At 43.1% G+C, this 27,677-nt stretch overlaps 1 protein-coding gene and 1 pseudogene across 6 annotated transcripts in view; both read right to left on the bottom strand.

Moving 5' to 3' along the window:
- Positions 1-12,735, bottom strand: part of Eps8 (epidermal growth factor receptor pathway substrate 8) — a 162,532-nt gene extending 149,797 nt beyond the window's left edge. For 3 of the 6 annotated variants that reach the window (XM_027429925.2, XM_027429923.2, XM_027429926.2), the window contains exons 1-2: positions 12,540-12,677; positions 10,471-10,547 (exon numbers count right to left, since the gene is read on the bottom strand). The gene's annotated coding sequence lies outside the window, so the exon portion shown is untranslated. Of the gene's footprint in view, positions 1-10,470; positions 10,548-11,590; positions 11,676-12,539 lie in introns of all 6 variants that reach the window. The other 3 variants (XM_035448876.1, XM_027429928.2, XM_035448877.1) reach the window with 3 other exon arrangements.
- LOC100751844 overlaps positions 12,536-27,677 on the bottom strand; it is a 46,915-nt pseudogene continuing 31,773 nt past the window's right edge.

Here is a 27,677-nt window from a genome sequence, read left to right as displayed (position 1 = left end):
TCCATGCTTGGAACTTAAAGCCCTTTTATTTGTCTTTACCGAATAGTTACTTAATATAGTCTTATATAAAATAATATACTGTTTCTTACAACATATAGTCAAAGTGCCTACCACAGCGCAAGGACAGTGCAATAGGCTAAAACTTGCTTTGGGTTTTTATGTCCCTGTCTATCAGATTCAACCCTTGGTTTTTTCCCAATCATTACCACTTGAACCACTGATTGGGAATCTTATTTAAACTTTTATATTTCAAAATAGCAATAGCTTGATCATATCAATGACCCTGAAAACCATAAATTTGATATGTATTGGATTAATTCACTCCATATCTAGGTCTTCTATATTTTGGTCCATCGAGAGCTGACAAAATCATGTTTCAACTGTTCCATTAAATGTCTGGCCTAGAGAGAAAATAGAACTAACCACAGATAAGAGATACAGGGGTAAGAGGCAAGTTCTGGAGGTAAGATAACTCACCACTATTGTTTAAAAACACTTTCCAATATTGTGGGCATCCATCTTGAGATATATCTTAATTTAAATCCTATAATTCCTTACAGTGATAAAGAACTCGTATAAAAGGAGTGTGTGCACACACACGTGTACACACACACACACACACAGTGGATCTTTCTAATTAGCATAAAAATGGAATGGTATTGAGATACACTCTGGAGATATATCTAGAGATGATGGTCCAATTCTTTTAAGTCTCAGCACTGTAATGGCAGAGGCGAGTGGATCTCTGTGACTAGAAGGCCAGCCTGATATAGCAAGTTCCAGGACAGCCAGAGTGCTGTCTTGAACATATAAAATCCATTCTGACTAGAGCACCACGCACACATTTATGCTAGATGGGATTTAACTTGTCATAATGAGATTTTACTGTTTTCAAACTAACCTCCTTACCACCCAAGTAAGATTTAAGGTGACAAGGGCTTTAATCACCCCCTTGTTTCAAGCCTTCTTAGCCACCTAAACATGACCTTGTCTGTCACAACCACCATGAATGTCCCCTTTATTCAGATGGCCCACTCCGTGCGTGACCAGTGTCTCAACAGGCATGAGAACGAGGTGAACAGTAACAGGAAAAGATATCAACGTTAGGAAAATCATAGTTTTGACTACAGTTACCTGAGAGTTGAAGAAGGCTATCAGAGATAGGGGCTAAAGGCTGAACCCTGAAAGCAGGTGTTGAGTGGGAGCACACACAGTCATCTATCGGCCTCAGGATTTTTATAGAACCATTTTCTTTGTCAGACCACCGACACAGCAAGGCTTAAGATAGAGACGAAATGTGAAATGTGGCTAAGTTCAAGGATGTTGGAGCAAACTGTGCTGAAACTTTAAAATTCATCTGGTTAAAAAAAAATGTGAAAAATTAAAGAGAAAAAGAAATACGATGTTCCAGCCCACCCAGTAATTTTTGAAAGGCAGTAAAGACACTCATGTAGCAAAAACTGGACCCGATGATTCCTATACTCCAGTGAACTTTCATGTTGTATTTTATTCATTCATTTATTTATTTATTTAATGTGTGTGTTTGTGTATCTGTGCACAAGTATGTGACACAATGCCCAGGTGGAGGTCAAAGGACAACTTGGGAGAAGTCAGTTCTCTCCTTCGACCACGAGGGGTCCCAGGGTTGAACTCAGGTCTTCCATCAACCTTGTCAAGGAGCACCTCTTTAACTGCTCAGCCATCTCACCAGCCCCTTGTCTGTCATCCTTTAAAAACTGTTGTTCAAGCTTGGCTTCACACACTATTCCGTTACAAGTAGAAGTGACAATAAATTAGGCAAATCCATGAGTTAACACACATAAAAATCTACCAAGAGTCATTTCGCTTAACAAGTGAAAGCAATCCAACCCATCTTCTTCAGTCAAACGCACTGGCCCCACAGCTTTATGTGAGTGCATACCGTGTGAACGACGTGGCAAGAATTGGCCCAATGGCCAAATTTTTATCACAGAAAGAATCCCATTGCTTTTCAATTATTCAAGATCTAGCAAAGCTCCAAAGAAGAGCTAAGTGGAAGAATGACCAACACAACGTTCCTTCTTGACTACAAGGATCTCAGTGGGGAAAAAAATGTGTAAGTTTTGTGAGTCTGTATGTGTGTGTGTGTGTGTAAGAGAGAGAATGAAATGGATTCTACTGTAAGATCGTTTTCAATGACACAGATAAATACAATAATGTCACAAAGAAAACTCACTGCAAAGGAATAGTTTTAAAGATGTGTTTTTGGAAGTGTATGTGGAGAAGAGAGACAGAGAAAGAGAGAGAGAGAGAGAGGTTTGTCATAATAGAGACTACTCACGTGTGAACAGGCACACAAGGTTGAGCACACTGTTACTGGGAGAAGAGAACATTTCATGTCAATAACAGTAACAAACATGTCTTCCATATATGAGGGAACAGTCAAGTGTAGAGTTTGCTTGGTCGGCAGAAGCTACTTACTAAATTAAAAGACCTCTAGGCCCCTCCCCCAGCCTCCAGAGAAGGCAGAACAGATCTTTAAATGTGACAGACCTTTGCTCACAGCACAGGGAAGTATGTTGTATGTATCTTAAGATCAAGCTGGGTGGTGGTGGCCCACGCCTTTAATCCCGACACTAGGGGAGGCAGGAGTAGACAGATATAAATGAATTTAACATCAGCCTGGACAACAGAGGTGTTCCAGGTCTATACAAGAAAACTCTGTCTCAAAAAATTAAACAAAAAAATCAAGTTTGGTGAGATGGTTCAGTGGTTAAAGGCGAGTTTCTGCTAAGCCTGAGGACTTGAGTTTAATCCTCAGAACTCACATGGAGACAACCAACTCCAGAAAGTTGGCCTGTGATCTCCAAACACACATTCTTGTGCACCCTCAAGCACACACACACACACACACACACACACACACACACACACACGAATGTAATTAAAAACTTTAACCTGAGGCACATAAAACCACCATACTGTACATTTATCTAAACTCACATCACCAAAGAAATGACAGAACTATTATAAAAAAAAAAAAACTAGAATAAAGTATTTTAAAAGTAGCTCAAGAGGCAGAGGGGGACAGATCTCTGAGTTCAAGGCTAGCCTGATCTACATATCAAGTTACAGAACAGCCAGGGCTACACAGAGAAACCCTGTTTCAAAAACAAACATAAAAAATTTTCAAGAGACTTATTCACACTTATTTTTCCTCACAGCCTTATTTTCATCTAAACTGTGTTCAACGTCTTAATCTCTAATGAAAATACTACAAATAATTATAGTGTTATAAAATATAAATACCAGAGCAATCTGGAAAAAATATAGTGTTTATTGACTGGAAGTCTATTTCAGACACCGGAAACACTTTGTTCTATTAACCCATAAACAGCAAGTAATATGACTGGGTTTTGAGAATAAAGTTATCATAAGCCGTATTACATTTTCTAAATAAAACTATATTCAAATGGCCTTCTGTAAGAGACTTAAGAATGCTTTTCTTTCCTGTGTAAGTATGAACTTCTTTCTATTAACCATTATTCTTTTCCTAAAGCTATTTTTTTCTTCTCTTACATTAAAAACATAATCTTCGACAATCAGTATCTGACCTCTTATCAAATACAAAGTTAATTTAACAAATAATCTTGGTACATCCTTAGATACGATGGTCAGATTTGTGAGAAAGTATTTATCGATCAAAACTTTGGACTGACTGGAACAGGACCGAAAGCTCCTTTGTCACCAATTATGTTCCTAAGTTGACTGGGTATGAATTATAAGAATGGTTTGACACGAAACCACCAATTTCATGTCCATAAATACTATGTAGTCACTGAGGAAGACAGGACTGAAAAGCACATCTCTACAGAAAGCCCTGTGATTAAAAAGAGGAGACACGGACCATTGTTCAACGGCTTTCACAGTCCCAATCTTCCCTAATACAGTGTAAGGAATAGTCTCATAGTGCTGCCGGCAAAAATACATAACTGGCTGGCTGTTCCTCTGTCAGCTCACAGTTCCCACCACACCCATCACTTTGACCTACTCAACACTCAACGGACTTATCTACCTGTCTGCCTGGAATGCACAGGAATACTACCCACGACACTCACTCTTCTTGGTCTTCAACAGTCACCTAATGGGCCCCTTCTGATGTCCTTGGCCTCTCCTTTCTTACTATACACTGGAAAGAATACTCATATGTTACACACACACACACACACACACACACACACACACACACACACACACACACTCTTTTCCAACTTACCATCCTCCACAACAATCGCATTGAGTAGGCACGACTGTCGTTCCCACCCTGCTATGCCCCACATGCTGTGGTGTGCCTAATTACATACCCTGGGGACAAAGCTGAGACTCAAATCCTCAGCATCAAGAAATTCAGAATTCAAAAAAACGACAGGAAGAAACTAACTAGTTCTACCACTCTCTCTTTCACTTTCCCCAGTCCCCCAGTTTCATCTTTAAGAGAACCTATACTTTGTAAACACAATCCAATTCCACAAACCTCTCTGCCAGTGGGATGTAGATCAGAAAACTGAAGATAACTCTCATGGATCTCAAGAACACTATCTAATGAGTCATCTTCATCCCCCATGCATGAACACACACATTAAGGTTTTTTAAACATCTAGCCAGTTACAGTAGCTCATACCTGCAATGCCAGCATTCGGGCAGCTGCAGCATGAGGACCGCCATGAGCCTTAATCCAGCCCGTACTATATAGTGAGCTCTGACTAGCCTAAATGACATAGTGAGACCTTGGCTTAAACAACAACATAAAGGCAAAAATCAAACAACTCCTCTGGCAAAAGAATAAGAGCATTAGTCAATCTAGAAGAAAGTATTTGCAAAACACATTTGAAAAGGTATTTATATACAAACTAGAGTTTTACAAAACTCTTAGGGGCTAGAGAATAAATCAGCAAATGCAGGGCATGTGTACAGCTCTGGGTTCACTCCCCAGCACTGAGAAAAAAAGGTTCTTTCATTTTAAACCTTTTAAACCTCTTAAAACCCTAAACAAGCCGGGCAGTGGTGGTGCACGTCTTTAGTCCCAGCACTCGGGAGGCAGAGGCAGGCGCATCTCTGTGAGTTTGAGACCAGCCTGGTCTACAAGAGCTAGTTCCAGGACAGCCTCCAAAGCCACAGAGAAACCATGTCTCAAAAAAAAAAAAAAAAAAAAAAAACCTAAACAATGTTTTTAAAAAACTCATTAAGAAATAGGCAAAAGGCTCGGCTTTAACACCATCTTTCTTGGGACTCCTGTGCCATGAGAGCAAAGTGAAGAAAGAAGCGAATGCACAGGCTGAAGCAAAAGAAAAGAAAGATGAGACGGGGTCCAAGTAAACAGGCTGGTCCACCCAGCGAGGCCAAGGAACAGAAAGAAGTAAGGGATGCCACAGGCCAGGCCAGGATGCTGGTACAAGCTGTTGGACTGTGCTACTGTGGCATCATAAGTCTCAATGGATCTGGAACCTCACCATCTGCTCCCAGAAACACCACCTCCAAGACTTGCCTGCCTTCCTTACAACCCAAACAATCTTGCTAGCCCTCGGCCCTGGGGACCAGTGTAACCTGTACAATAAACCATCTTTCTCACTGTCTCAGCTGAAGAATCAAAAAAAAAAAAAAAAAAAGTAGGCAAAAGGTGGGCTCAGCAATTATGAATGAGTGATGCTTTTGCAGAGAGTCTGCATTCAATTCCCAGCGCCCACATGGAGCCCCACACAACCACAAGTAACTCCAGCTCCAAGGGATTGATGGCTCTGGCTTCCTTGGGTGCCTGTACTCAGGCACATACTCACACTCAGATACACAAACAGACACCTGATTTAAATAATAAGAAATAAAGCATTTTTTTAAAAAAAGTAGGCGAAACAGACATCCTAGCATTAAAAAAAAAAAAAACACATAAACAGAAAATATTATGTGAACACATGTTAACGCATAAATGTTATTTGGGCAGCAAGTTAAAATAACAATAAGATCTTACTATTCAGCTATTGGAATTAATAAAAATGAAATGCTGTCATTGAGAAGAAATGACAGGAGTGAGATGTTGGGGCTATGGATGGTAGAGCAGCAGCCAGCCCCTTTGGAAAACAGTCTGAAATGTTTTGCAGAGACAACTGCAACCGTAGCCTAGGATATACCATCACACTCACGGGCACGCACCTCACTGTTGCAACACTTACAGCCACTCTAAAACCCCACAAGAATGCTCACAGCAGCTCTACTCCAAGTTACAAGAAACTGGGAACAGCCAAGATGTCCTTCAACAGAAGAATTAAGCTACAATGTGTCATCTCTGTGCAACGATGTTGTTAAGCAATACAAATAAATGAGCTGAGGCCCGAGAGATGGGTTGGTGGTTATGAGCAAACCCCAGAGGATGTGGGTTTGATTCCCAGCACCCACATTGCAGTTTCATTACATATAACTCCACTTCCAGGGGGGAGCTAACACCCTCTCCTGGCTTCTGCAGGCATCAGAAACACACACACACAAAAAAAAAAAAAAAAAATTAAAAAAAAAAAATTTTTTTTAAAATAGCTTTTCCACTACAGAGGACAAGGACAACCCTTAAATACATATTGCTAAGTGAAAGATCCCAGCACAGGAAAATCACATGACATCTAGAAAAAGCAAAACTATAGGGACAATAAAAGGTCACGGATTTTCACGGGGAGGAGACAGAGGAGGTGAAAGGTAACAGCCCTGGGAACTTGAATATGTCAAAATTATTCCATAAGATACTGTCAAGATAGGCATGGCAAGCCCACAGAACTTTATAAGACCAAGGATTAATCTTAATACACATAAGAAATTAAACTCTAAGGTCAAGGGATCCTTGGATGGAAGGCAAACTGTAACGTAAGAATCTAACTACAAGTGTGTAAAAGTATCTCAGGAAAGGCACTGGAAGGCAGAGAGGCTAGCTAGCTAACTGTGAAAATGGGTTGAGATTAAGCTTAAAAGCGAAAGGCCCTGCAAATGGGAGCTGGACTCCAGCTGTCAAAGTGGTTGTTCATACTATCAAGAGTTATCAATTCCAACACTGCTAAACTTGGATAATGGAAATGAACAATTAAGCAAACAGAGATATAGAGCCAGGTTTCTCTTCACTGCTGCAGGGAGTTTCCAGATAAACAGGGGAGAAACCAGAATAATATGTATCACAATCAGTATGATACCAATATGAATTCATATTTGCTTTAATATAGATACACACAGGTATGCAGAAATATAAATATGTAAACATATATACACAGACATATATATCTAAATCTCTATACACAAATGTATTTTTCACACGAGAGCCTGGAATTAATGACATTCCATTACCAAGTCCACCTAGTACCCAGACCTTGGCTTCTTTCAAAGCATAGCTCAAGGGGGTAGAGAGATGGCTTAGTGGGTAAGAGCACTGGCTGTACTTCCAGAAGATCCCAGTTCAATTCCCGGCACCCACATGGCACAACTGCCTGTAACTCCAGTTCCAGGAGGTCTGACATCCTCACACAGACATGCATGAAGGCAAAACACCAATGCATATAAAATAAAGATAAATTATTTTTTTAAAAAGTATAGCTCAAGTGGACCCTGAACTCCTCCCAGAGTGTTGGGATTACAGACACATGTTATCACTCAGGGTCAGACCTGGCTTTCCAATAAAAGTTCCAAACATTAGGAAATCAGTTCCTTAATAAAACAGTTGATTCCTGATACAAATAATACAAGAAGAAGCAAGAATATTCTATAGAAACATGCTTTTTAAAAAGGAAACAAACCACACTGATAGAAACTTATCAAAGGAACACAAGAACCAAGCTGTAAGGATTTGAGCTTCAAAAGAGTTGGGTTATAGCCCAAAAAATACAGTAAGTATTCAGTTGTAACACGAATAATTAAAAACCCAGAGACAGATACTGTGGTTCAAGCTGAAGCTCAGAGAAGCAAAGCAGCCAGCCAGTAGCTCTTACCTCTACCAAGGCTGAAATAGAGATCCTGTCTTCCCTGTGACTGGAAACTGAATGTCACTTGAGACCCTTTGCTTCTTCCTTATTTATCTCTCTAGTGCTGGGATTAAAGATGTGAGCTCTGTTGCTCTTTTAAAAATGATTCACTCTGGTGTAGCCCTGGGTGGCCTTGAACTCAGAGAGATCCATCTGCCTGTCTCCTGAGTCCTGGGATTAAAGGTGTGTGCCACCACTGCCCAGCTTCTATGGCTAACTAGTGTGGCTGGCTTTGCATTCTGATCCCCAGGCAAACTTTATTAAATCATAAATAAAGAATATATCACCACATTCAGGAGTTCAGATTTGTAGGTAAATAACCAAGAGACTAAGTGAAGGAAAAGAGAAAAATCTCCCATGTGACCTGTGACAGAGAAGCCACTTCGCCCTGGTCATCTTCCAATCCAAAGTCCACAGTGTCTGTGTTTCCTTGTTTTGTGTCAGGGTCTGTCATGGCTACTTTTATTTTCAAATTATAAATAAGACATAGCTGTAGATAGCTATTCCACCCTCAGGGATGGGGAGGGGTCATAAGTCTCCACTACTAAAATACAGGCTAGGGGACTCCTTCCCATGAGGAGGGGATGGAAAAGTAGACACCAGGAACTTAGCAGCAGAAAACACTGACAAATACTATCTCAGCCAGTGATCAAGATGAGGCCGATAACCCTGCAGATAGTGTGTGCTGGGTGACCTGTGATGGAGAAAGCACTCTGCCCTGGTCATCCTCCAATCCAAAGCCCACAATGGTTGTGTTTCTCCTTGTTTTGTGACAGTATCTGTCCTGGCTAGTTTATATTCAACTTGACATCAGAGAGAAAGGAGCCTTAATTGAGAAAAAATGCCTCCATAAGATCTGGCTACAGGCAAGCCTGTGGGACATTTTCTTAATTAGTGATTGATGTGGAATGGCCCAGCCCATTGTGGGTGGAGACACCTCTGGGCTGGTGGTTCTGGCTTCTATAAGAAGACAGACTGAGCAAGCCATGGGGAGCAAACCAGTAAGCAGCACTCACTCCTCCACAGCCTCTTCATCAGCTCCTGCCTCCAGGTCCCTGGCCTGTTTGAGTTCCTGTCCTGACTTCCTTAAGTGATGAACAGTAGTGCGGTAGCAGAAGCCAAATAAATCCTTTCCTCTTCAACTTGCTTTTGGTCATGGTGTTTCATCACAGCAATAGTAACTCTGACTAAGACAGGGGACTCACTATGTAGCCAAGTTGGCCTCGAACCTGCCATCTTTGAGCCTGGGTTTCCTAGTGCTGGGATCAAAGGTGTGCATAATTACAACCTAACCCTGGGACAAACAAAAGACAAATTCAAAGGGGGGAAAGCATGCTATAAACTTGTGGGATGGAAAGGACTCCTCAAAATGTTCAAAGTTGTCAAAAAACAAAGATAATCTGAAAGAAGACCAGAGTTAGCCTGACCTAAGAGACTGTGACAATTAAACGTACCCAGCGTTCTGGCTAGTGTGATCCTGAGAGAGAAAGCAGGTTAGATAAAAACCAGGGAGGGCTGGGCTGGAGGGACAGCTCAGCCATTAAAGGCTAGGCTCACAACCACAAACTAGGGAAGGGGCTGGAGTGTGGCTCAGTGGCAGAGCTCTGGGCATAAGACCTTGGGTTCAATCTCCAAAAACAAAGGGAAAACAACATATAAACAAAGAATGAGTTATCACTAATAACACAACACTATTAACGACCCCTTAATTACAGCCAGTACAACCTGAGATGTTAATAGAAGTTATAATCCCTGTACCATTGCTACATTTTTCTGCCAACTAGCTTACAGACTACTGTCAGTATTCATTTATCATTTTTACTTTTATTTGTGTGCGTGTGTGTGTGTGTGTGTGTGTGTGTGTGTGTGTGTGTGTGTGTGTGTATGCACTTTCGTGTGTAATGACTGAGCGAGAGGCCTAAGCAAGTACCCCTCCCCCCCCCCCCCCGCCTCCCTCTCCCTGCAGCACTGGGACTGAAGATGCATGCCCAGCTTTTTATGTGGATGCTCAGGACCTGAACTCACCCTGGACTGGCAAGCACTTGGCCCACCTAGCCGTCTCCCCAGCCCCAAGGGTCTGTTTGAAAATCCCACTTAGGGATGTATCTGAGAAAGACTGGACCCGAAGAACACCCCCGAATCCTTGTAAAGACTCAGTTCACCTTGTTTGCACGGACTCCACTACAATGCTTCTTAAGAGGAACAGTTTCAGTTCCTCACAGCTGCAAACAATTTGGTGCAGCAATCCCCAGCAGGGATGTACTGTACAGCCAGAGCACTTTGGCTAAAGACCATCTCTTCCTCTCCGATACCCCTGCAGATGTCTGAAAGTTTATAAGCTATACTTAGCTTGTTTTGCACTGAGACGGAACTACCAAATGTGTCTAATATGACTTGGAAAAACCAACCTAAAATTTACACAAATAAAGTTAATGTTCAAACTCACCTAACAAAACTTCAAGGAACAAAAGAGCTTTGAATCTGGCATTTACAGTTCCTCAGTCAAACGAGGCTCAAATGAACCTATGTTTTAAAATAAAAACAGGTGAATGAGGAGGAGATTCAGAGGAATAAAAGGAAGTAGACACATAAAGAGATGCGAATGTAGGTGTTTTAAGCAGGATTAAGGTTTCAAATGAAAGCAGATGGAAGCAGAGGGTAGCAACATGTGTCACAGAGTTACAAAGTACTGAGGCTGAAAAGAATGCGCACAGACTAAATCAGGATAAAACCAGATAAACAGGCAAAATGATCTCTTTACCTTTGAACACAAATAAGCAAAGTGTACAAAATTAAACACCAGTTTCCTGTAAAGGATTTTTTTTTTAAATTACCCTCAATAGGAGTTCACTTAAAGCATTTCCCACTGTGGATAAAAGGCTAACTTGCCAATTATAATGATACTCTATGACACTAGAAAGTGAAAGAAAGTTATAAAGTAGACATCCCAGTACAGTGAGCAACACTTAGCTCCAAACAGGGGGAATTAAACGGTATTTTCTATCCCTTCTTTTTTCCTGCTATGAGGGAAGTGTGTGAGTTGTGGCGTTTGACAAAGTCTTAATCTACTATTGTGCAGGAAAGGCTTCTATGCACACGCACTTGCTAGCTTGTGACACTCTGTCACAAAACGACTATGTGACAAGTCTACTGACAGGATTAATGTTCAGACGGTGTGAGCCCATCAGCCACAGATTGTCTGTCACACCACCAAACTAAAAACTACAGCATCGTGCCCAGAAACTTTGGATCCCCAATTTTAAAAACAGAAAATCTGTACTAGGTGAGACGAGATGTCATTGGCTTTAATTTCAATGGACTGTCTGTCCCAAGATCTACAGTTTTACACAATGAGCACAGGCGGTCCAAAACCCAAGGAGCTGCAGAACGACATCCTTTCAACAGAGAGAAATTAGAAACAGCCCACAACAGTTACTTTGGGGGGGATGGGGTTTTTTTTGGTTTTTGGTTTTTTTTTTTTTTTTTACATAAAAATGCCTTCTAGGAATCCTAATTTCACCACCTACCCAAAGTGGCAAAACCAAATAAAAATTCAAAGTACTCACACGTGTCTGAACCAAGTTGCATCTGAACTTAATTTTATTCGCTATTTTGTCTCTTTCTCCTGCTGTCTGAGACAAGAAGTGAAACCTTGAAAAGAAAAGCAGCCATGCATTCGCTGAAACATTGGCTCAGAGAAGCCTCCTCTTCTAAAGCCTCGCCGCTCCAAATGTCTACGGGTTTTAAGCCCAAACACCAGGGAGTCCTGCCCAGGCGAGATGCCAGCAGCACTTGGGGGCTATAGGGGGAGGAGGATTCGAGCAGCAGGGCTCAGAGAACCGTGCAAAGACTTTGCATGAGTATTGTAATCATTGAAAAGCCAAGAAGGGGTGAGACACGGGGAGCCTCCAACATCTCAGTGGGTGTGGAACCCCTCCAAAGCCCTAATGACAGCAATAGGAGAGGCCATTTTCCCCCAAGTAAAATGGTGTTGGAAAGTGAGCCAGAATTCACAACTACTCAAACACAGCGAGCTACCTCACCTGGAGGGTGTCCATCTCTCACAGGGCGGGTCCCCATCCCTAACGGGTCTGTCTCCTAGGGAGAGTCCCCACTTGGGCTGGGGTGAGAGGCGCTCTGAAAGCCCCAAGTGCAAGACATTAAGGCACAGTCAGAATCCAGGTGTGCCGAACTCAGGTGCGCCCCGCGCAGCCCAGGTGAGCGTGGGGTCTGCGGGAACCCTCGGCGCCCACCCCAGCCGAGCTGGTCGCGGCGGGCTCGGGTCTCGTGGCCCCCGGTCGCGCGGAGCGGGCTCGGGGACGCGCTGGGGCGGCAGCGCCCTCGCACACCTGGCCGCCGCCACCAGTTGCAAAGGTTCCAAGTGAACCACGGTGGCCGCTGAGCCTGGCACCGCTCGGCTCCCCGCTCACACAGGCGCTTACGGGAAATCGAGAGGGAGCCCATGCCGCGGGAATCCCACCCTGGGACCCGCACCGGTGTCCGAGGGGCTCTTACCTTGGATCCGCCCTCCGAGCCGCCGCGCTCCTCACGGAGTGCCGCGACCTACCCAGAAACGAGGTGGCCGGTGGCCGAGGGAGAAAGACCCCCGAGGTGGAGCGCTCGCCGCGCCCCGCTTCAGAGACGCCGCCGGGGCTTGCCCCGAGCTCCGTGCCCCGCGAGCCCGCCTCGCCCGCCGCCCGGGCAATGTGTGCGAGCCGCTCGCTCTCGGCCAGAGCCAGCGCGCCCCGCGCATGCCCAGCAGCGAGCCGGGAACGCGCGATGCCCCGTGCGGCCAGGAGAGGGCTCCGGTTGCTGGTCTTGAGGACAGTTGAGTCTCTAGTGGCCCCTAGGGTTATGGACTGGGTCCCTCCGAGATCCCCGGTAAGGTGGGCACCACACTCAGCAGGGGGACCCGGGATCCCCAGCCTCAGGCTAGTGTCTACAATTCCCCGGGTGAACTGACCTGAGCCTGCAGAGCACCGCCCGGGACAGGGGCGATGCCCCCAGCAGGAGAGAGCGCACAGGTGACTGGGACTAGGTCGTGAGACACACCTGATGACCACTATCAATCTAGGAGTTACTGCCCTACCCACCTACCAGCGGGAGGTATTCTCCTGGCCTCTGACCTGTGTCCCTTGGTCTCTTCTTTTCCAACTCCTCAACCCAAGCGGTGTTTAAGTGGTACCCAAGAGCTTCGTTGGTTTACAGAGGCTCCAAACACCAGTCCCTGGATATGGCCAGCAAGCCCAGACCCGTCTCACAAGGCGCCTTGGATCCCACTTTTCATGGGAGCTCCTGCCAAGAGCCTGGTGTATTTTCGAGTATGTGAGACTCTTTAGTCCAGGAAAACTGCTCACCACTTCAGTGCTCGCCGGCTCAATCACGGAGCCACACAATGAGAATCTGCCAGTCTTCTCTCCTGAACCAAGCATTTTCTTACCCTTTACAATCCTTCCTTGTCACAGCTACGCCCCCAGATACACCGGCCCTTCTAACTTCAAGTCAATTGACTTCCAGAAGCCAAGAAAGACTATTAAATGAAACTTGGCTTAAATAGCTGGGCCTACCTGCTTTGTGAGGCAAGCAAAAGCACATTCAACCCGACTTACCAGGCCAAGATGGGGGGATGAAAGGGGTAGTGATAGGTCTTATGACTAAGTTCAGTCTCCTGCCTTCATCGAGTCTTTTGTCCAACATTTCCAACAGACTAGCATCTACCTGGGCACGTCTGATGCTGGAAATAGCGGGGTTTGCTCGATAACTAGGATTGTTTACTTTGATGATCTACCTCAGGAACTACGAAACTTCCTTACATCATCCCTAACCCTTAAAATAAGTCGCCATTTTAGAAAATTGGGGAAATGGTATTCAGAATTTTCTTTCTTTTTGCCAGAGCTAATAGTGACATCAGAATTCAAACCCAGGCCTGCCTACCCCACGGCTTACACAAAGAGCTTTCTGAACTCAAACCTACTGGTCTCCTGTAGACCAGTCCCGACCTACCCGGAAGACTTACACGAGATTAATCTTACTCCTTACAGATACTGCAAGCCTTGAAATAGTAGATGCAGATTAATAAATAACCAACACAGGCGTTGAGACTTGTCCTCCGAAGTTTTGTTCTTTCACTGGTCCGCAAATGGCAGAGCAATCTGTCAAAACCACTCTTTACCTTCTCTTAAATGAGCTTGTGGTGTTTATTCTCTCAAATTGTGCTCGTCTGCACACACACACACACACACACACACACACACACACACATACACACACTAGGTAGGGAAGTAAGTAAGTCACTAAAATGATCAGTGAGCCCTTTGATCCAAGCAACCCTTCCAGCAAGACATCCCAAACCTGTATTAGGTTGTCTTTTGGCAAGCAGACTGCCTGGAGTCAAATAAAGCACCTCTATGTTACATGAACTGAAATTAAACTGCATTTTCCACCTTAATGCATCCTGTACCTCTGTATCGTTAAATCTTCATCTTCCCTTTAAATTTTATCTAGCACCATAAACTTAAAATATCTATAAATTTGATGAATATGCCTTCTTTGTTTCATTTAAGCAATTTGGCTTATATTTTTGCTAAGATTCAATGTCATATTTTCTGGTTTAAATTTTTATCACATTTCTATTTAGTCTCCTCTCTCTCTCTCTCTCTCTCTCTCTCTCTCTCTCTCTCTCTCTCTGTGTGTGTGTGTGTGTGTGTGTGTGTGTGTGTGTGTGTGTGTGTGTGTCATAGACACTTGTAGAAATTAGAAGGAAACCTGCAGGAGTCTATTCTCTGAATTCACTATGTAAGCTCCAGGGACTAAACTCAGGATATGAAGACTGCAGTAGGTTCTGTTACCCACTGAGCCATCGTAACAGCCTGAATTCAGCTCCTATGTTGCCATATATGTCTTTACCATTTGAAGACCTCACTTACTGCTAGGCATGTTTGGCACATGCCTGTAATCATAGCACTTAGAAGACACAGCCAGGAAGACTAGGAGTTCAAAGCTATCTTTTGTTAGGTAGCAACTTCAAGGTTAGCCCATGCTACACAAGGTCCTCTATCTTAAAATCAGAAGAAAAAAAAAAAAACCTCACATGTCAATGTTGGCATATGGAAAAAAAAATCATGTAGGACAGAATAGACATAAATATATAGAATACATGACCATCCCAAACGTGGATTGAAGTACAAAACTCCAAGCATAGATTGAGCCTACATCTGGGTATTAAAGCTAATACAGAAAATTGTGTTGATGTTCAAAATGGAAGAAAGCATTTTAAATATTCTCATCACAAAGACACTATATATATGAAGTGATATATATGCTAAACACTGGATTCAGTTAATACATAAAATATACTTCTACCAAAATATTAAAACTACCCCACAAATGCTAAGAACACAGGTCTTTCCCTTTCTTTCTTCCTTTCTTTCTTTCTTCCTTTCTTCTTTTTTTCTTTCTTTCACTTTGTTTTTGCTACAAAAAGAAATGGCAGAAATTGGCCTTTTCCTTAGTGTATAAATTTTTAATGGTAGAATTTTATCTGGGGATTTTAATCAGAAGTAGTCTTCAAACTTTTTCAAACGAGCCTCCAGACCCTATAACCTGATACAGGAAGGTCATTTAAGGATGACTGTGTGTAGACCTATAGTCTTTCCACCTGTGTGCACAAATATGCATGTGTGCGAGCATGTGTTTGTATGTTTGTGCGTTTGCAGTATGGTTGTTTTGAACTTGGCTTTAAGCATGCTTGGCAAATGTTTTGCACTTGAGCTGTATACTTAGCTGAATTTTGAGTTGTGAACACACATAATAGAAGGCATCTCTCTGGACAAATGTAGAAAAGGGGTACTGGAGTTTAGAATATTATTGTTACAATCTGATCTCATTCTCCTAAGTAAAATTTGAGAGTAATCTCCATTTGGCTACTACTGCCTTTGTTACTTGTTGATTGAAAGAGCATGCCAAATGCTTATGTCATTAGACCTGCTCACACATAGAGGTGTTTGGGCTTACTGGGCTCTTTATAATTGTTGTTTATATTTCTTGTTTGTTATGATTCTTTGTATTCACATGTATTCACAGACTGTTATGTTTACTCTTCAAATGATGCTTTGAAGCTCTTTAGCTTAATACTACTTCAATGTAATGCCTACATATGTGAAAACATTGGAGGATGATGGGAAATGAAATGTCACTAATATTTTTCTGTGTAACCTGTACTTTCCCTATCAGAAACTCTTCTGGTAGCTGGGCAGTGGTGGTGCTCACCTTTAATCTCAGCACTCAGGAGGCAGAGGCAGGCGCATCTCTGTGAGTTCCAGGCCAGCCTGGTCTCCAGAGCGAGTGCCAGGATAGGCTCCAATGCTACACGGAGAAACCCTGTCTCAAAAAAACAAAAAAAGAAAAGAAAAAAGAAACTCTTCTCATCAAAAATAAATACACACATATGTCTTACATATGGATGAAACAGTTTGTTTTTTGGTGGTTTGGTTTTTAATAGCAATAATTTATCTATCACACAGAGAAATTCAACAAGTGCTACATACAATCCTTTCTGGGGAAAAACCTCACTTTATGATCTTTGAATTTCCCACAAATTAATGTCTGTTAAATAGAATTCATATGCAAAGATCACAAGACATATAAGAAAATTAATCAAAATGAGTGGCAGCAAAATAAACAAAGATTAGATTTATGCTTCAATTTAGCTATGATCTGTTACAGGTAATTGAAAAAAAAAAAATGAAGCCCGAAGTAAAAGACCAACTGAGATGGCTGAGGATGCATGAGTCAGAAGCCTTCGGAACATCAATCAGTGAGAGGAAAATAGAGCTGCTGAAGTTGGGAGCTCCCTGAGAACAATGTGAGTTGGGTGTGAAGAGAAGGTCCAACCAAAGCATGGGGGTGTGAAGAGATGAGACGATAAGAGACGGGGATCACATGTGCATAGCTATTCAGACTCTCTGACTGGCAGCAAAAAGAATGCAGTGGAGGCAAGCGGCTGAGAAGTAATAGCTGCTGATGTTGGAAGACAGATTTAAGACAGGCCTCCAAGGCAGGGAGTTCTGCTATACAGCAAATGGAACACCTTAAAAAAAGGATAAAATATACAACCATATGTACATATTTGTATGTGCACATTTATAAGACACATGAAAGCAAACCAATGTGTACAACACCAGAGTGGGGGGGATCATTTAAGTGGGTCAACAGAAGAAATTAAGATTATCTACAAAAGAGAAACAAGTAACTAAATAATTAACAGCCAAAAGGAGCCAAAAGGAGTCCCAGGATGGCGAGGTATCTTCAAAGTGCAAAATAAAAATCACTGCCAACCTATAATGTTAGGTCCCGAGAATTGTATTTTTGGGACAAAGACAGGATTCAGGCATTTTGGAATGAGCAAAAGCTATCTCTTTAGAGTCTACTTTCCTAACTGAGGGTCCAAAGCCTACTTGCCAAGAAAGGAAAAGTAAGCCCATGGTCAGAGCAAGAGAATGCTGCCCAGGAGTTGAGAAGATATGTCAACAAACACTGGGTTGATCTATAGAGATCTTGTCTGTAGAGAATAAAAACTAACAGGATGAAATACATTGGGTTAAAAATGGACATAAATACAATACTAGCCCAGAGAAGCAGGGTCAGAGTTAAACTGTTCTTGTTATATTGTTTCATGAAGGCTTGATATTCTTTTAAATGTCCTTAAGCAAAAGATTGAGACTAAGATCGCAACGAAACCTTCCCATAAGATCACTGCAATGTAAAAGTGCTTTAAGTAAATTTATTCACTTAAATCCTCAGTAATCTTCTGAAAGCCTCCACTGGCAACACACACACACAGACACACACACATATCATGGTATGTATGATTTGTGATGAAGATGAGATTTGACTCACTTATCCTAACTTTAGAGGACGGTTTGGAACATCTATGTTCTTCATACCTTAAGAGAGAAAGGGAACAAGAAACAGATAAACACATTAACAGGTACTCCTTGGTGATGAGAATGCCTTAAGCCCAGGAATTCATATCCCAAATCAGAACAAGGCACAAAAAGAGACAAACAAAACTCATCAAAACCAACCATCAGTCCTTTCTGCTATTCAAAAGGGAAGCTGCATATAAATACAAAACTAAGCATTGAAGACCGAGGGGAAGCAGCTCAAACATGTGAATAATCTCAGTACAAACGGCCTAAACCTTCCAGCTATGAGACAAAGTTTCATTTGTAAATACATAATCACGCCACCGCCCGTTAAAGAACACAGAAACACACTGACACATCCCTTACCTAGTAATGAAGTGAAGGTGGCCAGGCTGCATTGATGTGACAAGCTGTGCTTGCTGATCTTGTCAACTGGGCACGAGGTAGAGTTATCCGAAAGGAGGGAGCCTTAACTGAGAAAATGCCTCCATAAGATCTGGCTATAGAGCATTTCCTTAGTGACTGGGGCGGGGGCAGGGGGCAGCTCATTGTGGGTGGGGCCACCTGTGGGCTGGTGGTCCCGGGTTCTATAAGAAAGCAGGCTGAGTAAGCCATAAGGAGCAAGCCAGTAAGCAGCACCTCTCCATCAGCTCCTGCCTCCGGGTTCCGGGTTCCTGCCTTTTGAGTTCCTGCCCTGAATTCCTTCAGTGGTGGCCTATGATGTGGAAGTGTAAGCCAAATAAACCCTTTCCTTTCCAACTTGTTTCTGGTCATGGTTTTGTGACAGCAATAGAAGCTTTTACTGGGGCACAGTCAATAGACAAACATGGAGAAAGATCTCCTGGTGTAAACATGAAGTCAACAAGAAACATGCAGCCCAGCATCAATCAGGGTGGGAATGAGTTTCAACATCCATGCAGCTATTGGGAGATACTGTGCTCTCTCTCTCTCTCTCTCTCTCTCTCTCTCTCTCTCTCTCTCTCTCTCTCTCTCCCTCTGTACATATGCATTATTATATATGTGTGTATATATGCCATGTTTATGTATATGTGTGCATACATGCCTATGTGAGCATATGTGGCATTTGTAACCAGAGATACAAATTCTCATCAGACTCTCAGGAAATGGTCAGACCTCCATGGTCTCTTAACATGTTTCAAAGACTGTACCCCTGAACCAGGGACTGATTGACTTCTATCAGAAGCTGTGTAGTGAATACCTCTACTGTGTAGGTCAATGTAACACAAATAAATAAATGATCCAGAGACTGATAATGGGGTTCAAGCCTCAGGCTGAAGGTCAGAAAAGCAAAGCAGCTGACCACTGGCTTCTTACCTCTACCTCAGGCTGAATGGGCTGATCCTGTCTCCACGAGTTCTCAGCCAGCCTCAGACTTTAACCTCTCCTCAGCATGGCTGGAGAATGAATGCCTCTCTGAGACCTTGCTTCTGTCTTATATACCTCCCTAATGTTGGGTTAAAGGTGTGAGCTATAATCTTTTAGACTGATTCACTCTTTTGTAGATCTGGGTGGCCTTGGACTCACAGAGATCTATCTACCTCTTAATCCTGAGTCTCAGGATTAAAGGTGTGTACCACCTCCTCCTAGCTTCTGGCTACTGGGATTAAAGGTGTGTATCACTGCCTGATCTCTATAGCTTGAGGCTGACTTTGCCTTTCTGAATCCTCAGTCAAGCGTTAATAAATCATAAATAATATATCACTACAGGTCAGTGGTTTCTGTTTGCTGCCCTTACGTAGATCAAAAGCAGCCACACGCAATACTTAAGAATGACCAGAGCTGTGTTGTGCTAAAACTTTATTTGTACCCATGAATTAGAACTTTCTACAATTCCCATACACCTCATCTCCTGGGATTCCCACACATTCAGAATGGGTCACCTATGTTTAACTTGCCGACTACAGAAAAACAAATGGCAGACTGGCGTTGGCCCACAGGCAGCGAGAATTCACTGGCCTCTGGTTCAGACTCATCTTCTACACTTCCAGGGAAATAGAATTGGGAATCAGTAACCAACTGATTCCTTTTTTTTTTTCTTTACAGATTTGTGTGTAGAAGTAAATTTAAATGATAGCACATTCCTAAAGGTTAACCTAAATAAGAGAGATTTAAACAGACTTCCAAATAACTCACGATCACAGAAGAAATCATAAGGAAAATTTAAAAATATTTAGAACTAGCCTGGTATGCTGCAGTATATTTACTTTTAATCCCAGAACTCAGAAGGTGAAGGCAGGTGAATCTGTAAATCTGAGGGCAGCCTAGTCTATGTAGCCAATTCTCGGTCAATCAGTGAGATCCTTAACATACTAAGGAACTGCCAAAAGAAATTTAGAACCACAAGGAGAAGAAATACATGTTAACACTTTCAGACAATGTGATCTTCCATTACACTGAACATGAGGAAGCAGCTGCCCTGTTGAGCTACACATGTTACACACAATATGAATCAGGGGGAGATGGCACAGACAATGGACACTAATTTCACGGGGCAGAAATGAGCAGAGGTAAAGATTATGAGCATTGATTTCTATTAATAAGTTGGCAACAGAAAGGTATCACAAAGCTTGGGACTGGTTACTTCTGCGAGTTAAGGATGGTTGGGATTGGAAGTCCAATGAAGTAAATTGTGATAGTATGGACCTGCAGGTGTGTCTGTCTGTCCCAATTACCAGCCTGATAGTCTATATGTAACTGCAGGTGTGTCTGTCTGTCCCAATTACCAGCCTGATAGTCTATATGTAACTGCAGGTGTGTCTGTCTGTCCCAATTACCAGCCTGATAGTCTATATGTAACTGCAGGTGTGTCTGTCTGTCCCAATTACCAGCCGGATAGTCTATATGTAACTGCAGGTGTGTCTGTCTGTCCCAATTACCAGCCGGATAGTCTATATGGAGCTGTGGTTGTGTCTGTCCCAATTACCAGCCTAGTTTCTCCAGGAAAGCCTTGTAAAACTGTATTATGCAGGGAGACAGCAAGAGGTAGGGAAAGGCTGGGAGCCGGGAGGCAGAAGGATTAGGTGATTGTAGCTCTAATTGATGGTAAGAGCAATCCAGTAGACCTTATTTACTAGGGCTCTAGTCCTCCAAAGGTCTCTCTGGCTGTTACCCATGACCTTGGAATAGCTCTTTAATGCTCCAGTTCCCAACATAACCACAGGGAACCTGTCTCTAACTCAAATGTGAGTTTATTTTCCAATGACAAGCCTTACTGCTTCTTGGAAATCGCCATGTTTCTAAATCATTGAGGGAAATTTAACTTCTGAACCTGGGAGTTATTGATCCGCATACTAGAAACACACGAATGTTCCATAAAATACGAAAGAGGTGTCATTTGTTTTCTTTTGAGATAACAGTTCTTTGTCTTCCACCAAACAGCAAAACTGCCATTTGCAAACGTCACTTGCCTCACAGTCTAGTTTGCCCTTTATTGCTGTGATAAACACCAGGACCAAAAGAAACATGGGAATAAAGGGTCCGCTTGCTTATATATCCCAGGTCTCAGGTCATCACTAAGGGAAGTCAGGGTAGGAACTCAGTCAGGGCAGGAACCTAGAGGCCGGCAATGAAGCAGAGTCATGAGGAGCACTGCCTACTGCCTCTTCTCCAAGCTAAGATCAGCTGCCTTCCTTGTGTTGCCCAGGACCACCTACCTGAGGCTGGCACCACCAACAATGGTCTGGGTTCTCCCCTCTCAATCATTAATCAAGAAAACACCCCGAAGAGTTGCCTTAAAGCCAGTCTGAATGAAGGAGGTATTTTCTGAAATGAGGTTCCTTCTTCCCGGATGACTATAGCCTGTGTCAAGCTGACAAAAACAAACTTACAAATAGCAAATAATAAAAAAAAAAAAACAGAATAGGACAATAGAACTAGAAATAATAGCAATAATAACTGTGAAAAAGAAAAGCATCAAAATGCTTACATTTTAAAGTCCAGGATAGCATTAAAAAAAATTCTATTTCACAAAAGGAAAAGCATCAAAGTGCTTACATTTTAAATCCTAGTATAACATAAAATAAAATTCTATTTCACAACTGCAAAGAATTATGTGGTGGTATTAATTGCTGTCCGGGATAGGAAGCAAGATACGTATTTGTTAGGTGAATAAAATCAGCTACAATAAACTGTGTGGTGTAAATTACATTATGTTAAAAAAGAATAACAGTTTGAAAAGTATTAGTGAACATTGTTGACAGTATTTTTATGGAGGAAAGGATAACAATGAAAATAGTTACTTTCACTAGCACGATCAATTTTTCCCATTATGTGGGCATGTGAGGGGGTGCACATGGATGCAGGTATCCAAGGGGGTCAAAGGCAGAGGCCTGGAGCTTGACTTATGAGCAGTTGTGAGCTGCCCAACATGCGTGAATGTTAAGGCTCAAACGCCAGCTGGGCATGGCGGCGCACACATTTATTCCCATTGAGGAGGCAGAGCAAGGCAGCTCTCGGAGTTCAAAGCCAGCCTGGTCTACAGAGTGAGTTCTAGGACAGCCAGAGTTAGGTAGAGAAATGCTGTCTGAAAAGAACAAAAGAGAATCAAACTCTGGTCCTCTGCAAGAACAGAACATACCCTTCGCTTCTTAGGCCCCTCTCTGGCCTGAATTTTGGTTGGTTTTAGACTGTGTTATCTCTGCCAGACTCATCATGGAGCCAGGCAAGATGACCTTGAACACCTGCACTTCCTTCGCCAACCTTGAAAATGCTAGGATTGGGCTCGGATGTGACTGTCAGTTTGTACAATTCTGAGAACTGAACCCAGACTTGCATTTACACTCAGTAAGCACTCTAGCAATTGAACTTGTATCCCCAGGCCTTCAGTTAATTTGTTTCTTCAGGGTTAGAATTTTCAAGTCTGAATCTACAGTGTTTTGTAGCAGAGAAAAACTAACATTATATTTTATTAACCTCTGTGAGTTGTGTTTCTAAATTTTTGACTCCTATCATATTTTAAAATTTTTTTAGCCAGATTTTTTTTTTAAATGTCCATCCCTAATGTGTAAAGCAGGGTGGATTTGTCTGTCTGTTTTATTTTGTAGCTTTAGGCTTGCTGTACTAGAAAGATCTCTGGGCTATTTACCACTTGCCCTTGGCTCCACTCATTGATATTGCTAACAGAATGTTTCCTGTAGTTAGCATTCGAACTTTCTTCTTCCTTGACTTTAGAATCCTGAGGGGGAAGAAAACAAAACCAATCCCTTTTATAAACTGGGACGTGGTAAAATGCAAATCTATATCTCTAAATTGGTACCTCACTGAGAAATCCCTGAACAACTTTAAAGATCTCTGCTCATGATGCCAATATCCAAATTTTGGTGGGGGCAAAAAACTGAATCTGTCCCCCAGTCACCATTTACAACTAAATTAAAAGGGCTCAAACACTGGGGGAGGGGGGGAGTAGAGGAAAACTGTGATGGAGAGGGAGACAGAGAAGGGGTGAGAGATGGAGAAGAGGGGGAGAGAGGAAGAGGGAGAGAGGGGAGGGAGAGAAAGAAGAGTAAAGGGGAGGGAAGGGGAAGGGAAAAGGGCAGGAAGAGGGAGGAAAGGGGAGGAAGGGGTAAAGGGTGGGGGTGAATAGAGGGAAAGGGAGAGAGAGAAAGAGAGAGAGAGAGAGAGAGAGAGAGAGAGAGAGAGAGAGAGAGAATCTTGATACTGAGAATGTTTTTGACTTTCAAATGCACTAAACATCTCCCATCTACAGAGAAAGCATTTTCACAATGCATTCAAAGTGATCCCCACAATTCCTTATCTTATGAAGCACAGGGAGTCTTATTGTATTAACCATAATTATGAGTGTTCTTGACATACGCGAAACTCTCATCCAAAACAACAGATGCTTGTGATTTTGTAAAAGGTGACACCGGGTCTTCTTCACACCCCAGCAGGGTCTGTAATTAACACTCTGTTTCTACAGCAGAGCATAGTCACACAAATGAGGAGTCCAGAAGCCATCTGAGATCAGTTCAGATCAAATGTGTTGGCAAACAAGTGCAAGTCACATTGGGCTTTGCCACTGAATGGAATTTAAAAACAACAGCTTTTACAAATACATATATAGGAGCTGGAGAGGTGGCTCAGTGGCCAAGAGCACCTGCTGCTCTTAGAGAGGACCCAGGTTCCACCGCCAGCACCCGCGAGGCAGCTCCCAACCATTCGCAACTCCAGTTCCAGGGTATGCAATGCCCTCTTCTAGTTTCGCTGGGCACGGCACACATGTGGTGGACTTACACACTTGCATGCAAAACCCACCTGGGTAGCTTTACGGCAGTTCCCAAGTTCACCCTCTAGGGTTAACAGTCTCTAGGTGGCTGCCATTTTGCATCCTTGCAATGTGTTTGTAGCAGAGTCTTTCTGCCATCCCCCTCCACTAGTCATGCACCCCTCCATCTATCTTGTCATGACGTCATCTTTCATCGACCACATTTCTTCTCCTCACAAGTCACGACTTTCACTCTGATATAATGCAACTCTTAGTAGGCATGTATGAAATGGTTTCCATCAGGAACCCCACAGTGATAACACATCGGCTGTGCCATCTCTCCTCACACTGGTGATAACAGCTACTTGAATGTCTTGCGAGGCTTTCTGTCTGTAATGCTTCTCACCCCAGCTCCCGGTTTTTAAGACTGTTATCTCCAAAAAGAGGTAAGTCCCACCTCCTGCTGTCTTTTTTAGGGAGGACATTTTATGAAGCTGTGTTGTTTTAATATATGCACAGGTGACATTTCTGCCTCATGAAAACAAGGTCAAGTCTAAAGTTGATTTGGTGTTATGCAAAACTAATAGACTATGACAATGACAAGGTGTTTATGAAAGTACCGAATGAGGCTGATGTTTGCACACAGTCTTGGTCAGTTGCCAGTGTTTGTCTTCTCTGCTGGCCTGGTCAATCTCCCCATGCATTGCTCTAAAGGATGCATTTATCCTCACTTATTAAAATCTCAGCATGGGACTTCCCACAGCTCCAACGTGCAAGTCCTTCAACGCTGCTGCCCACAGGTCACACTTAACCCCACTATACACCAGAGACGTGGGGAGTTGCAGAGGTTTATGCCAGAAAGTCAACACAGGGGCTATGCCTGGTTCAAAGCCCCAGAGAGAAAGATGATTTTGTTTTTGTTTCCCATAGCTGGTAAAACACCAGTACCAAGCGCTAATTCAAGAAAGTCAACCAAAGCCCTTCCCCAGAGCACAAAGCAGTGTGAGCCCAGGAATCTATCGGGTGACTCGAGTATTTTCTTGTACATCTCAAAGGCTTCTGACTCACCCACTCAGCAAAGGTCCAGGTACCTGCCAAGTGCAAGGACAGACCCTGGGGACATGAAAAAGAGAACAAGATGATTCTCACCCACTCTGGAGGCTTGAGTTTAGCAGTTAGACATAAATAAATAACCACCAGCAGCCATACACAATGTTGTACCAGCACAATGTACTACCTAAGCACTGAAAAATGAGGCTCCAGTTCCACTCTGTGAAATCGAGTGTGGCCTCACAAGAATCTCACTACACGGCGCAAATGCTTCCCAACCTCCGTACTGCCCCTCAAGGATCCCGGTGCTGTTCACCACAGTACCATAGGCTTGGCTGGTCCCTTGCCTGAAAACGCCCTTCCTTCAGAAACTCACACAGTTGGGACCTTCCTTCATGCAGGCCTCAGTTCAGTTGCTACTTCATCTGCTTAACCACACTGTTTACTTGGCATTCCTACCCCACCTACATACACACACACACACACACACACACACACACACACACACACACACCATACCTCTCCCCTCTCCCACTGTGAGTTACACTGTCTTTATTTTCGCAGCACTTACCTATCACAGTCTGAACATATTGGTCAGTAATTTAGTGTTTGTCTGCCTCATGCAAATTCCATGTGAACAGGGATTTGTTGTTGTTGTTTATAGTTACGTCCCCATAGCTGGGCAGAGCTGAATGAGGAAGAATTTGAGCTGAATTATGAAGACCATGAAGCAGTTAGTCAAGAGAATGGGTCAGGAATGGGAGAGAACACAGAACACAGAAGCACCAACATTGAGAGGAAAGGGGCTGAGGCACACTGAAGGAATGGTAAGAAGGAAATAAATGATCTGTGCCCGGCACAACGAGGATTTCCACACATGCTGTGAGGTAAAAAAGTGAATGATAAATGGCTGAATTAACGATTGCATTGGGTTCTAGAAAGCAATCAATCCATATACATCACACTCTAGAACTACTGAGGAAAAAGAGGGGGGGTGGGAACAGATGTGTGGCTGTCTTTCAGCCCAGTCGAACAGAAGACAGGAATAGAGATGACTTTGGAGATTGCTTTAATAAAGAGGAAGTAAGGAAGGCTGACTTCAGAGAGCTAATGGAGAAGGCTCACCTCAGAGAGCTAATGGAGAAGCCACCTGGGAAGAACCAGTGGCTTGGCCACCAGAGGGATGAGTCTGAGCCCATGAGGGAAGAGGACAGGACGCTGACCTGAGTCAGGAATGGGTTAGAGCTGTTGTCCAGGCCTGCAAACCAGGTTTCCTAAGGAGGTGGCATCAGGGAGAGAATCAATCCCATGTTGGGCATTCATGGGTAGAAGCATCTTTGTAACGAGTGGAAACAACTCATTGTTGACAGCGTAGGCAGGTTGGAGCAGATGCATTCACCTTCAGGATATATTAAAATAAGGCTAAACTAAGGAACACTTAATAAGTCTGGAGGCAGAGGAAGAGAAAGGAGGCTTTGCTGGAAACTGAGGGCACCTACTATGATGATAAAAGTGGCAGGTGTGAGCTCATGGGAACACACACCCAAGAACACACCACGCTGTGCTGCTCTGTGTTGCAGTCCCAGTAACCATGTGTGTATCTGTGTGTGTCCATGCATGTGTGTGTTTGTGTGTGTCTATGCATGTGGGTATGTTTGTGTGTGTGTCTGTGCATGTATGTATGTTTGTGCATCTTTGCCTGTGTATGTATATGTGTGTCTATGTATGTGTGTATGTTTGTGTGTGTCTATGCATGTGTGTATGTTTGTGCATCTTTGCCTCTGTGTGTCTGTGTGTGTCTGTGTGTATGTGTGTGTGTGTTTGCATGTGAGTATCTGTGTGTGTGTCTATGCATGTGTGTATGTTTGTGCATCTTTGCCTTGTGTGTCTGTGTGTGTCCGTGTGTATGTGTGTGTGTGTTTGCATGTGAGTATGTTTGTGCATCTTTGCCTGTGTGTGTCTGTGTGTGTCCATGCATGTGTGTGTATGTGTGTCTTTGCATGTAAGTATCTGTGTGTGTCTATGCATGTGGGTATGTTTGTGTGTGTGCTCCCTTCTCACCATGACCCCATGAACAGGGATAACGAATACCCGAATTTTGGGGTTTTGTTTTGAATTTTTGTTTTTTTAAACAGTCCCAAATGAACACATTGTGTCACTGAGGATGACTTTGAACTTCTGATGCCCCTGCCCGCACTACTCAAGTGCTGGGATTACAAGCAAGCTCTACCATGGCTGGTGTGAGTAGCACAGGAGATTGAACCATGGGCTTCATACTTACTAGCCAAGTTTTCTACCAGTCCAAGCTTTGTCTCCAGCCCTTGCTATCCCAGTTTTCCCAGGTGTGGAGATGAGGGTCTAGAAACATGATCACCCAATGCCAAAACTCAGGACCCCACTGGGGTAGAGGGGAAGAGGGGAAGACTGCTTTGTGAGGTAACTAAAGTGAAGGCA

This window comes from Cricetulus griseus, chromosome 8, assembly GCF_003668045.3.
Source record: "Cricetulus griseus strain 17A/GY chromosome 8, alternate assembly CriGri-PICRH-1.0, whole genome shotgun sequence".
In the NCBI taxonomy this organism is placed as follows: domain Eukaryota; kingdom Metazoa; phylum Chordata; class Mammalia; order Rodentia; family Cricetidae; genus Cricetulus; species Cricetulus griseus.
The sequence above is the reverse complement of the archived record's forward strand: the minus strand, read 5'-3'. Positions and strand labels throughout refer to the sequence as shown.